Source organism: Cryptomeria japonica, unplaced genomic scaffold (genome assembly GCF_030272615.1).
Source record: "Cryptomeria japonica unplaced genomic scaffold, Sugi_1.0 HiC_scaffold_1751, whole genome shotgun sequence".
Classification (NCBI taxonomy): domain Eukaryota; kingdom Viridiplantae; phylum Streptophyta; class Pinopsida; order Cupressales; family Cupressaceae; genus Cryptomeria; species Cryptomeria japonica.
The window spans coordinates 7,296-19,554 of record NW_026730043.1 but is presented as its reverse complement, the minus strand read 5'-3'; the positions used below and the strand labels follow the sequence as shown (position 1 = coordinate 19,554).

The 12,259-nt window shown below is 62.9% G+C and overlaps 2 non-coding genes across 2 annotated transcripts; both read right to left on the bottom strand.

The window, feature by feature from the left end:
- Positions 1 to 3,317: 3,317 nt before the first annotated feature.
- On the bottom strand, positions 3,318 to 3,436 carry LOC131873454 (5S ribosomal RNA). Its single transcript, XR_009371399.1, has one exon. It is a non-coding gene; the product is annotated as a 5S ribosomal RNA (ribosomal RNA).
- Positions 3,437 to 11,241: 7,805 nt separating this feature from the next.
- On the bottom strand, positions 11,242 to 11,360 carry LOC131873453 (5S ribosomal RNA). The gene has a single exon (XR_009371398.1). It is a non-coding gene; the product is annotated as a 5S ribosomal RNA (ribosomal RNA).
- Positions 11,361 to 12,259: the final 899 nt, after the last annotated feature.

The window sequence follows — 12,259 nt, the reverse complement described above, 5'->3', positions numbered from 1 at the left end:
GCGCATGCCTTGCCTGGGCTGCGCACCAGGGCGGGCTCAAGATGGCACCCGCGTTCCTTTTTTTTCACTATCTTTCAAAACGGAAATTTTAAAATCTCATTTTTTTTTGCCTTTTTCTGGAAATTAGTGAAGGCAGCGCATCAAAGGTGCGCACCTCGCTGCCCACCACGGTGCGCAACGCCGGTGGGCACCCGGGAGTGCTTCGAAGTGTGCTCCAAGGTGCTGCGTGCACGTTGTCGGAGCCCGGTTTGCCCCGGGTGCGCACCTCGCGTGCACCTTCGTCGGGGTGGGCACCTTGGCTGGGTTTGCCCCGGCTGCGCTCCGAAGCGGGGTTATTGGAGCGCCGCCTCTTTTTTTGTCGGAGCGTTTGGTGGGGTTTCTCGCATTGGCTCTTCCGAGGCCCGGTTGCCACCCTGGCGCGCACGAAGTCGGAAGTAGGGTTAATTGCCCGGGTGCGCACCTTTGCCAGGGTGGGCACCTTACCTGGGCTGCGCACCAGGGCGGGCTCAAGATGGCACGCGCGTTCCGTTTTTTTCACTATCTTTCAAAACGGAAATTTTAAAATCTCCTTTTTTTTTTGCCTTTTCTGGAAATTAGTGAAGGCAGCGCATCAAAGGTGCGCACCTCGCTGCCCACCTTGGTGTGCTCTGAGGTGCGCACCCGGGAGCGCTACGAAGTGTGCTCCAAGGTGCGGCGTGCACGTTGTCGGAGCCCGGTTTGCCCCGGGTGCGCACCTCGCCTGCACCTTGGCCGGGGTGGGCACCTTGGCTGGGTTTGCCCAGGGTGCGCTCCGAAGCGGGGTTACTGGAGCGCCCCCTCTTTTTTTGTCAGAGCGTTTGGTGGGGTTTCTCGCATTGGCTCTTCCCAGGCCCGGTTGTTGGGTGCGCTCCCACCCTGGCGCGCGCGAAGTTGGAAGTTGGGTTAATTGCCCGGGCGCGCACCTTCGCCAGGGTGGGCACCTTGGTGCGCACACCTTGGCTGGGCTGCGCACCAGGGCGGGCTCAAGATGGCACCAGCATTCCCTTTTTCTCACTATCTTTCAAAACGGAAATTTTAAAATCTCGTTTTTTTTTTGCCTTTTATGGAAATTAGTGAAGGCATCGCATCAAAGGTGCGCACCTCGCTGCCCACCTTGGTGTGCTCCGAGGTGCCCACCACGGTGCGCAACGCCGGTGCGAACCCGGGAGCGCCCCGATGTGTGCTCCAAGGTGCGGCGTGCACGAAGTCGGACCCCGGTTTGCCCCGGGTGCGCACCTCGCGTGCACCTTGGTGCGCACACCTTGGCTGGGTTGCGCGGCCTGGTGGGCACCATGGTGCGCACCAAGGAGCGCTCCGAAGTGTGCTCCAAGGTGCGGCGTGCACGAAGTCGGAGCCCGGTTTGCCCCGGGTACGCACCTCGCGTGCACCTTCGCCGGGGTGGGCACCTCGGCTGGGTTGCGCGCCCTGGTGCGCACCAAGGAGCGCTCCGAAGTGTGCTCCAAGGTGCGGCGTGCACGAAGTCGGAGCCCGGTTTGCCCCGGGTGCGCACCTTCGCCGCGGTGCGCACCATGGCGTGCACGAAGTCGGAGCCCGGTTTGCCCCGGGTGCGCACCTCGCGTGCACCTTCGGCGGGGTTGCGCGCCCTGGTGGGCACCATGGTGCGCACCAAGGAGCGCTCCGAAGTGTGCTCCAAGGTGCGGCGTGCACGAAGTCGGAGCCCGGTTTGCCCCGGGTGCGCACCTCGCGTGCACCTTCGGCGGGGTTGCGCGCCCTGGTGGGCACCATGGTGCGCACCAAGGAGCGCTCCGAAGTGTGCTCCAAGGTGCGGCGTGCACGAAGTCGGAGCCCGGTTTGCCCCGGGTGCGCACCTCGCGTGCACCTTCGCCGCGGTGGGCACCATGGCGTGCACGAAGTCGGAGCCCGGTTTGCCCCGGGTGCGCACCTCGCGTGCACCTTCGCCGGGGTGGGCACCTCGGCTGGGTTGCGCGCCCTGGTGCGCACCAAGGAGCGCTCCGAAGTGTGCTCCAAGGTGCGGCGTGCACGAAGTCGGAGCCCGGTTTGCCCCGGGTGCGCACCTCGCGTGCACCTTCGCCAGGGTGGGCACCTCGGTGCGCACACCTTCTCAATGTTTTCTTGCCTTTTCTGGAAATTGGTGAAGGCAGCGCATCAAAGGTGCGCACCTCGGTGTGCTCCGAGGTGCGAACCCGAGAGCGCTCCGAGGTGCCCACGAAGTCGAAAGTCGGGTTAATTGCATTGTTTTCCCCGGGTGCGCTCCGAGGTGCGCAACATCGGCGCGCACCAAGGAGGGCTCCGAAGTGTGCTCCAAGGTGCGCACGATGGCGTGCACCTCTGGTGCGCACGATTCGGAGCTCGGTTTGACCGGGGTGCGCACACCTTGGCTGGGTTGCGCACCTTTTGTGCGCTCCAAGGTGCGCACGAAGTCGGAGCTCGGTTTGCCCCGGGTGCGCACCTTCGCCAGGGTGCGCACCTTGATGCGCACGCCTTGGCTGGGCTGCGCACCTTGGTGGGCGCCATGGTGCGCACCTTTCGTGCGCTCCAAGGTGCGCACGAAGTCGGAGCTCGGTTTGCCCCGGGTGCGCACCTTGGTGGGCGCCATGGTGCACTCCGAGGTGCCCAAGATTGGTGCGCACCAAGGAGCGCTCCGAAGTGCGCTCCAAGGTGCGCGCGAAGTCGAAAGTTGGGTTAATTGTCCGGTTTGCCTCGGGTGCGCACCTTGCGTGCACCTTCGCCAGGGTGGGCGCCTTGGTGCGCACACCTTGGCTGGGCTGCGCACACCTTGGCACCCGCGTTTCCTTCATTTTAAATTTTTTTTTTTTACAATCTCTCAAGTGGGAAATTCTATAATCTCAACTTTTTTTGCCTTTTCAGGAAACTTTTGAATGGAGCGCATCATTGGTGCGCTCCGAAGTGTGCTCCAAAGCTCTCTCCAGCTGCGTGCACCTGCCCCGGCCGCGCACCCGGCCCCGCCCAGCTTCGCTCACCTGTCCCGGGCGTCTGGTGCGGAACCTTAGAGTAAGAAACATCACCGTGCACCTTGGCCAACGTGCGCGACTCGACCGAGCGCGCACTGGCCGAGGTGCACACCGATTTCACCTGGGTGCGCGCGCAGCACCTCGGGCGCACCGGGGTGCGCGCACAACGCCCGGGTTGCACCGTGGCCTGTGTGCTCGGGGCGCCTCGGGTGCGCGCTCGGTGTCGCCCCCGGCGCGCGCGGTAGTGCGGGCAGCGCACCCCGGCCCGGCCCGGCCCCGACGAGAACGCAAACGGGCAAAAGGTTTATTCAAATAGCATTGCGACGCCCGGCGAAAAACTAAAAAAGGGTGCAACACCGGGACTTCCCGGGAGGTCACCCATCCCAGTACTACTCCGGCCCAAGCGCGCTTAACTGCGGAGTTCTGATGGGATCCGGTGCACTAACGCTGGTATGATCGCACCCGTTATGAGCTTGTCGCAGTGTGTACTTAGCAAACCGCGACCCACGTGCGAATCCACCCCGGCCACCCACCCCCGTCGAGGTGCACACCCTCCCTCGCGAAGTGCGCCCCGTTCGCCAAGTGTGAGCCCTGCCCGGGTGCGCGCACCTTGCTAGGGCGTCGGGTGTGCACCCGGCCCGGCCTACGTGCGTGCACCTGGAGGGGGCGTCGTGTGCGTGCAGTGTCCCGTCTGCAACGCGGTGCCCACACACCACCTCGGGCGCAACGACCTGCGCTCACATGTGGGCCGAGTGCACCTTGGTGCATGTTCGGGGCGCCTCGGGTGCACGCTCGATCTTGCCCCGGTGCACCAAGGCGCTCGGTTTGCCCCGGGTGCGCACTTGGTGCAAGGTGGGCACCCAAAATAGGGATCAAGCACCAAAACACAAGTTTCGGGATGCAAAATGGGACCCAAGGACCACAAATGCGTTCCAAGACCCATGATGGGTCCACGAGAACAAAAATGTGTTCCGAGACTTAATAAACAAATATTGGGTTTTAGGAGAAGAAACATGCTCTGATGCCCAAAACGAGAATCGACCCCGAAAAGGCCACAGGCCAAAAGTGGGATGCGAGACAAAAAAAAATGGGACCCGAGGACCAAAATTGGGTTCCCAGGTCGAAGACAGGGCAACCGGACAAGAAACGACCTCTAAGGCTCGAAATGAGTCCCGACGACTAAAACTTGACAAGAAGCACCCATCAGGCACCCAACTCGACACCCATGGGATGCCGACCCACCCGGGCTTCCACCTAGCACACCTTGGCACCCACCCACCCTCGCACCCAACCTCGCACCCAACTTAGCACCTTTGAACCCACATTGGCACTCACCCTGACCCTGGCACCTTGGAACCCACATTGGCACTCACCTTGACCCTGGCACCCACCTTTGCACTCACCTTGGGACCCACCCTGGCTCCCACCTCGGCACCCACCCAGACACCCACCTTGGTTCCTTGGCACCCACCTTGGATCCTTGGCACCCACCCCGACACCCACCTTGGCACGCAACTTGGCTACTTGCCACCCACCTTGGCTCCTTGACGCCCACCCCGACAACCACCCCGTGACCTACCCTGGCTAGGGTTGGTGCACACCCACCCTGGTGCCCACCTTGGCACCCACCCTATGACCCACCTTGGCACGCACCTTAGTACCCACCCCGTTACCCACCCTAGGACCCACCCCGTGACCCACCTTGGCCAGGGTGGGTGCCTTGGTGCGCACAACTTGCCTGGGCTGCACACCAGGGCGGGCTCAAGATGGCACCCGCGTTCCGTTTTTTTCACTATCTTTCAAAACGGAAATTTTAAAATCTCATTTTTTTCTTTTTTTTGCCTTTTCTGGAAATTAGTGAAGGCAGCGCATCAAAGGTGCGCAATGCTGGTGCGAACCCGGGAGCGCTCCGATGTGTGCTCCAAGGTGCGGCGTGCACGAAGTCCGAGCCCGGTTTGCCCCGGGTGCGCACCTCGCGTGCACCTTCGCCGGGGTGAGCACCTTGGCTGGGTTGCGCGCCCTGGTGCGTACCAAGGAGCGCTCTGAAGTGTGCTCCAAGGTGCGGCGTGCACGAAGTCGGAGCCCGGTTTGCCCCGGGTGTGCACCTCGGGTGCGCACCTCGCGTGCACCTTCGCTGCGGTGGGCACCTTGGCTGGGTTGCGCGCCTTGGTGGGCACCATGCAGTGCACGAAGTCGGAGCCCGGTTTGCCCCGGGCGCGCACCTCCGCCAGGGTGGGCACCTTGGTGCGCACAACTTGCCTGGGCTGCGCATCAGGAAGGGCTCAAGATGGCACCCGCGTTCCGTTTTTTTCACTATCTTTCAGAACGGAAATTTTAAAATATCGTTTTTTTTTGCCTTTTCTGGAAATTAGTGAAGGCAGCGCATCAAAGGTGCGCAACGCTGGTGCGAACCTGGGAGCGCTCCGATGTGTGCTCCAAGGTGCGGCGTGCACGAAGTCGGAGCCCGGTTTGCCTCGGGTGCGCCCTGGTGGGCACCATGGTGCGCACCAAGGAGCGCTCCGAAGTGTGCTCCAAGGTGCGGCCTGCACGAAGTCGGAGCCCGGTTTGCCCCGGGTGTGCACCTCGGGTGGGCACCTTGGTGCGCATGCCTTGCCTGGGCTGCGCACCAGGGCGGGCTCAAGATGGCACCCGCGTTCCTTTTTTTTCACTATCTTTCAAAACGGAAATTTTAAAATCTCATTTTTTTTTGCCTTTTTCTGGAAATTAGTGAAGGCAGCGCATCAAAGGTGCGCACCTCGCTGCCCACCACGGTGCGCAACGCCGGTGGGCACCCGGGAGTGCTTCGAAGTGTGCTCCAAGGTGCTGCGTGCACGTTGTCGGAGCCCGGTTTGCCCCGGGTGCGCACCTCGCGTGCACCTTCGTCGGGGTGGGCACCTTGGCTTGGTTTGCCCCGGCTGCGCTCCGAAGCGGGGTTATTGGAGCGCCGCCTCTTTTTTTGTCGGAGCGTTTGGTGGGGTTTCTCGCATTGGCTCTTCCGAGGCCCGGTTGCCACCCTGGCGCGCACGAAGTCGGAAGTAGGGTTAATTGCCCGGGTGCGCACCTTTGCCAGGGTGGCACCTTACCTGGGCTGCGCACCAGGGCGGGCTCAAGATGGCACGCGCGTTCCGTTTTTTTCACTATCTTTCAAAACGGAAATTTTAAAATCTCCTTTTTTTTTTGCCTTTTCTGGAAATTAGTGAAGGCAGCGCATCAAAGGTGCGCACCTCGCTGCCCACCTTGGTGTGCTCTGAGGTGCGCACCCGGGAGCGCTACGAAGTGTGCTCCAAGGTGCGGCGTGCACGTTGTCGGAGCCCGGTTTGCCCCGGGTGCGCACCTCGCCTGCACCTTGGCCGGGGTGGGCACCTTGGCTGGGTTTGCCCAGGGTGCGCTCCGAAGCGGGGTTACTGGAGCGCCCCCTCTTTTTTTGTCAGAGAGTTTGGTGGGGTTTCTCGCATTGGCTCTTCCCAGGCCCGGTTGTTGGGTGCGCTCCCACCCTGGCGCGCGCGAAGTTGGAAGTTGGGTTAATTGCCCGGGCGCGCACCTTCGCCAGGGTGGGCACCTTGGTGCGCAAACCTTGGCTGGGCTGCGCACCAGGGCGGGCTCAAGATGGCACCAGCATTCCCTTTTTCTCACTATCTTTCAAAACGGAAATTTTAAAATCTCGTTTTTTTTTTGCCTTTTATGGAAATTAGTGAAGGCATCGCATCAAAGGTGCGCACCTCGCTGCCCACCTTGGTGTGCTCCGAGGTGCCCACCACGGTGCGCAACGCCGGTGCGAACCCGGGAGCGCCCCGATGTGTGCTCCAAGGTGCGGCGTGCACGAAGTCGGACCCCGGTTTGCCCCGGGTGCGCACCTCGCGTGCACCTTGGTGCGCACACCTTGGCTGGGTTGCGCGGCCTGGTGGGCACCATGGTGCGCACCAAGGAGCGCTCCGAAGTGTGCTCCAAGGTGCGGCGTGCACGAAGTCGGAGCCCGGTTTGCCCCGGGTGCGCACCTTCGCCGCGGTGGGCACCATGGCGTGCACGAAGTCGGAGCCCGGTTTGCCCCGGGTGCGCACCTCGCGTGCACCTTCGCCGGGGTGGGCACCTCGGCTGGGTTGCGCGCCCTGGTGCGCACCAAGGAGCGCTCTGAAGTGTGCTCCAAGGTGCGGCGTGCACGAAGTCGGAGCCCGGTTTGCCCCGGGTGTGCACCTCGCGTGCACCTTCGCTGCGGTGGGCACCTTGGCTGGGTTGCGCGCCTTGGTGGGCACCATGCAGTGCACGAAGTCGGAGCCCGGTTTGCCCCGGGCGCGCACCTCCGCCAGGGTGGGCACCTTGGTGCGCACAACTTGCCTGGGCTGCGCACCAGGAAGGGCTCAAGATGGCACCCGCGTTCCGTTTTTTTCACTATCTTTCAGAACGGAAATTTTAAAATATCGTTTTTTTTTGCCTTTTCTGGAAATTAGTGAAGGCAGCGCATCAAAGGTGCGCAACGCTGGTGCGAACCTGGGAGCGCTCCGATGTGTGCTCCAAGGTGCGGCGTGCACGAAGTCGGACCCCGGTTTGCCCCGGGTGCGCACCTCGCGTGCACCTTGGTGCGCACACCTTGGCTGGGTTGCGCGCCCTGGTGGGCACCATGGTGCGCACCAAGGAGCGCTCCGAAGTGTGCTCCAAGGTGCGGCGTGCACGAAGTCGGAGCCCGGTTTGCCCCGGGTGCGCACCTCGCGTGCACCTTCGCCGCGGTGGGCACCATGGCGTGCACGAAGTCGGAGCCCGGTTTGCCCCGGGTGCGCACCTCGCGTGCACCTTCGCCGGGGTGGGCACCTTAGTGTGCAGACCTTGGCTGGGTTGCGCGCCCTGGTGGGCACCATGGTGCGCACCAAGGAGCGCTCCGAAGTGTGCTCCAAGGTGCGGCCTGCACGAAGTCGGAGCCCGGTTTGCCCCGGGTGTGCACCTCGGGTGGGCACCTTGGTGCGCATGCCTTGCCTGGGCTGCGCACCAGGGCGGGCTCAAGATGGCACCCGCGTTCCTTTTTTTTCACTATCTTTCAAAACGGAAATTTTAAAATCTCATTTTTTTTTGCCTTTTTCTGGAAATTAGTGAAGGCAGCGCATCAAAGGTGCGCACCTCGCTGCCCACCACGGTGCGCAACGCCGGTGGGCACCCGGGAGTGCTTCGAAGTGTGCTCCAAGGTGCTGCGTGCACGTTGTCGGAGCCCGGTTTGCCCCGGGTGCGCACCTCGCGTGCACCTTCGTCGGGGTGGGCACCTTGGCTGGGTTTGCCCCGGCTGCGCTCCGAAGCGGGGTTATTGGAGCGCCGCCTCTTTTTTTGTCGGAGCGTTTGGTGGGGTTTCTCGCATTGGCTCTTCCGAGGCCCGGTTGCCACCCTGGCGCGCACGAAGTCGGAAGTAGGGTTAATTGCCCGGGTGCGCACCTTTGCCAGGGTGGGCACCTTACCTGGGCTGCGCACCAGGGCGGGCTCAAGATGGCACGCGCGTTCCGTTTTTTTCACTATCTTTCAAAACGGAAATTTTAAAATCTCCTTTTTTTTTTGCCTTTTCTGGAAATTAGTGAAGGCAGCGCATCAAAGGTGCGCACCTCGCTGCCCACCTTGGTGTGCTCTGAGGTGCGCACCCGGGAGCGCTACGAAGTGTGCTCCAAGGTGCGGCGTGCACGTTGTCGGAGCCCGGTTTGCCCCGGGTGCGCACCTCGCCTGCACCTTGGCCGGGGTGGGCACCTTGGCTGGGTTTGCCCAGGGTGCGCTCCGAAGCGGGGTTACTGGAGCGCCCCCTCTTTTTTTGTCAGAGCGTTTGGTGGGGTTTCTCGCATTGGCTCTTCCCAGGCCCGGTTGTTGGGTGCGCTCCCACCCTGGCGCGCGCGAAGTTGGAAGTTGGGTTAATTGCCCGGGCGCGCACCTTCGCCAGGGTGGGCACCTTGGTGCGCACACCTTGGCTGGGCTGCGCACCAGGGCGGGCTCAAGATGGCACCAGCATTCCCTTTTTCTCACTATCTTTCAAAACGGAAATTTTAAAATCTCGTTTTTTTTTTGCCTTTTATGGAAATTAGTGAAGGCATCGCATCAAAGGTGCGCACCTCGCTGCCCACCTTGGTGTGCTCCGAGGTGCCCACCACGGTGCGCAACGCCGGTGCGAACCCGGGAGCGCCCCGATGTGTGCTCCAAGGTGCGGCGTGCACGAAGTCGGACCCCGGTTTGCCCCGGGTGCGCACCTCGCGTGCACCTTGGTGCGCACACCTTGGCTGGGTTGCGCGGCCTGGTGGGCACCATGGTGCGCACCAAGGAGCGCTCCGAAGTGTGCTCCAAGGTGCGGCGTGCACGAAGTCGGAGCCCGGTTTGCCCCGGGTACGCACCTCGCGTGCACCTTCGCCGGGGTGGGCACCTCGGCTGGGTTGCGCGCCCTGGTGCGCACCAAGGAGCGCTCCGAAGTGTGCTCCAAGGTGCGGCGTGCACGAAGTCGGAGCCCGGTTTGCCCCGGGTGCGCACCTTCGCCGCGGTGCGCACCATGGCGTGCACGAAGTCGGAGCCCGGTTTGCCCCGGGTGCGCACCTCGCGTGCACCTTCGGCGGGGTTGCGCGCCCTGGTGGGCACCATGGTGCGCACCAAGGAGCGCTCCGAAGTGTGCTCCAAGGTGCGGCGTGCACGAAGTCGGAGCCCGGTTTGCCCCGGGTGCGCACCTCGCGTGCACCTTCGGCGGGGTTGCGCGCCCTGGTGGGCACCATGGTGCGCACCAAGGAGCGCTCCGAAGTGTGCTCCAAGGTGCGGCGTGCACGAAGTCGGAGCCCGGTTTGCCCCGGGTGCGCACCTCGCGTGCACCTTCGCCGCGGTGGGCACCATGGCGTGCACGAAGTCGGAGCCCGGTTTGCCCCGGGTGCGCACCTCGCGTGCACCTTCGCCGGGGTGGGCACCTCGGCTGGGTTGCGCGCCCTGGTGCGCACCAAGGAGCGCTCCGAAGTGTGCTCCAAGGTGCGGCGTGCACGAAGTCGGAGCCCGGTTTGCCCCGGGTGCGCACCTCGCGTGCACCTTCGCCAGGGTGGGCACCTCGGTGCGCACACCTTCTCAATGTTTTCTTGCCTTTTCTGGAAATTGGTGAAGGCAGCGCATCAAAGGTGCGCACCTCGGTGTGCTCCGAGGTGCGAACCCGAGAGCGCTCCGAGGTGCCCACGAAGTCGAAAGTCGGGTTAATTGCATTGTTTTCCCCGGGTGCGCTCCGAGGTGCGCAACATCGGCGCGCACCAAGGAGGGCTCCGAAGTGTGCTCCAAGGTGCGCACGATGGCGTGCACCTCTGGTGCGCACGATTCGGAGCTCGGTTTGACCGGGGTGCGCACACCTTGGCTGGGTTGCGCACCTTTTGTGCGCTCCAAGGTGCGCACGAAGTCGGAGCTCGGTTTGCCCCGGGTGCGCACCTTCGCCAGGGTGCGCACCTTGATGCGCACGCCTTGGCTGGGCTGCGCACCTTGGTGGGCGCCATGGTGCGCACCTTTCGTGCGCTCCAAGGTGCGCACGAAGTCGGAGCTCGGTTTGCCCCGGGTGCGCACCTTGGTGGGCGCCATGGTGCACTCCGAGGTGCCCAAGATTGGTGCGCACCAAGGAGCGCTCCGAAGTGCGCTCCAAGGTGCGCGCGAAGTCGAAAGTTGGGTTAATTGTCCGGTTTGCCTCGGGTGCGCACCTTGCGTGCACCTTCGCCAGGGTGGGCGCCTTGGTGCGCACACCTTGGCTGGGCTGCGCACACCTTGGCACCCGCGTTTCCTTCATTTTAAATTTTTTTTTTTTACAATCTCTCAAGTGGGAAATTCTATAATCTCAACTTTTTTTGCCTTTTCAGGAAACTTTTGAATGGAGCGCATCATTGGTGCGCTCCGAAGTGTGCTCCAAAGCTCTCTCCAGCTGCGTGCACCTGCCCCGGCCGCGCACCCGGCCCCGCCCAGCTTCGCTCACCTGTCCCGGGCGTCTGGTGCGGAACCTTAGAGTAAGAAACATCACCGTGCACCTTGGCCAACGTGCGCGACTCGACCGAGCGCGCACTGGCCGAGGTGCACACCGATTTCACCTGGGTGCGCGCGCAGCACCTCGGGCGCACCGGGGTGCGCGCACAACGCCCGGGTTGCACCGTGGCCTGTGTGCTCGGGGCGCCTCGGGTGCGCGCTCGGTGTCGCCCCCCGCGCGCGCGGTAGTGCGGGCAGCGCACCCCGGCCCGGCCCGGCCCCGACGAGAACGCAAACGGGCAAAAGGTTTATTCAAATAGCATTGCGACGCCCGGCGAAAAACTAAAAAAGGGTGCAACACCGGGACTTCCCGGGAGGTCACCCATCCCAGTACTACTCCGGCCCAAGCGCGCTTAACTGCGGAGTTCTGATGGGATCCGGTGCACTAACGCTGGTATGATCGCACCCGTTATGAGCTTGTCGCAGTGTGTACTTAGCAAACCGCGACCCACGTGCGAATCCACCCCGGCCACCCACCCCCGTCGAGGTGCACACCCTCCCTCGCGAAGTGCGCCCCGTTCGCCAAGTGTGAGCCCTGCCCGGGTGCGCGCACCTTGCTAGGGCGTCGGGTGTGCACCCGGCCCGGCCTACGTGCGTGCACCTGGAGGGGGCGTCGTGTGCGTGCAGTGTCCCGTCTGCAACGCGGTGCCCACACACCACCTCGGGCGCAACGACCTGCGCTCACATGTGGGCCGAGTGCACCTTGGTGCATGTTCGGGGCGCCTCGGGTGCACGCTCGATCTTGCCCCGGTGCACCAAGGCGCTCGGTTTGCCCCGGGTGCGCACTTGGTGCAAGGTGGGCACCCAAAATAGGGATCAAGCACCAAAACACAAGTTTCGGGATGCAAAATGGGACCCAAGGACCACAAATGCGTTCCAAGACCCATGATGGGTCCACGAGAACAAAAATGTGTTCCGAGACTTAATAAACAAATATTGGGTTTTAGGAGAAGAAACATGCTCTGATGCCCAAAACGAGAATCGACCCCGAAAAGGCCACAGGCCAAAAGTGGGATGCGAGACAAAAAAAAATGGGACCCGAGGACCAAAATTGGGTTCCCAGGTCGAAGACAGGGCAACCGGACAAGAAACGACCTCTAAGGCTCGAAATGAGTCCCGACGACTAAAACTTGACAAGAAGCACCCATCAGGCACCCAACTCGACACCCATGGGATGCCGACCCACCCGGGCTTCCACCTAGCACACCTTGGCACCCACCCACCCTCGCACCCAACCTCGCACCCAACTTAGCACCTTTGAACCCACATTGGCACTCACCCTGACCCTGGCACCTTGGAACCCACAT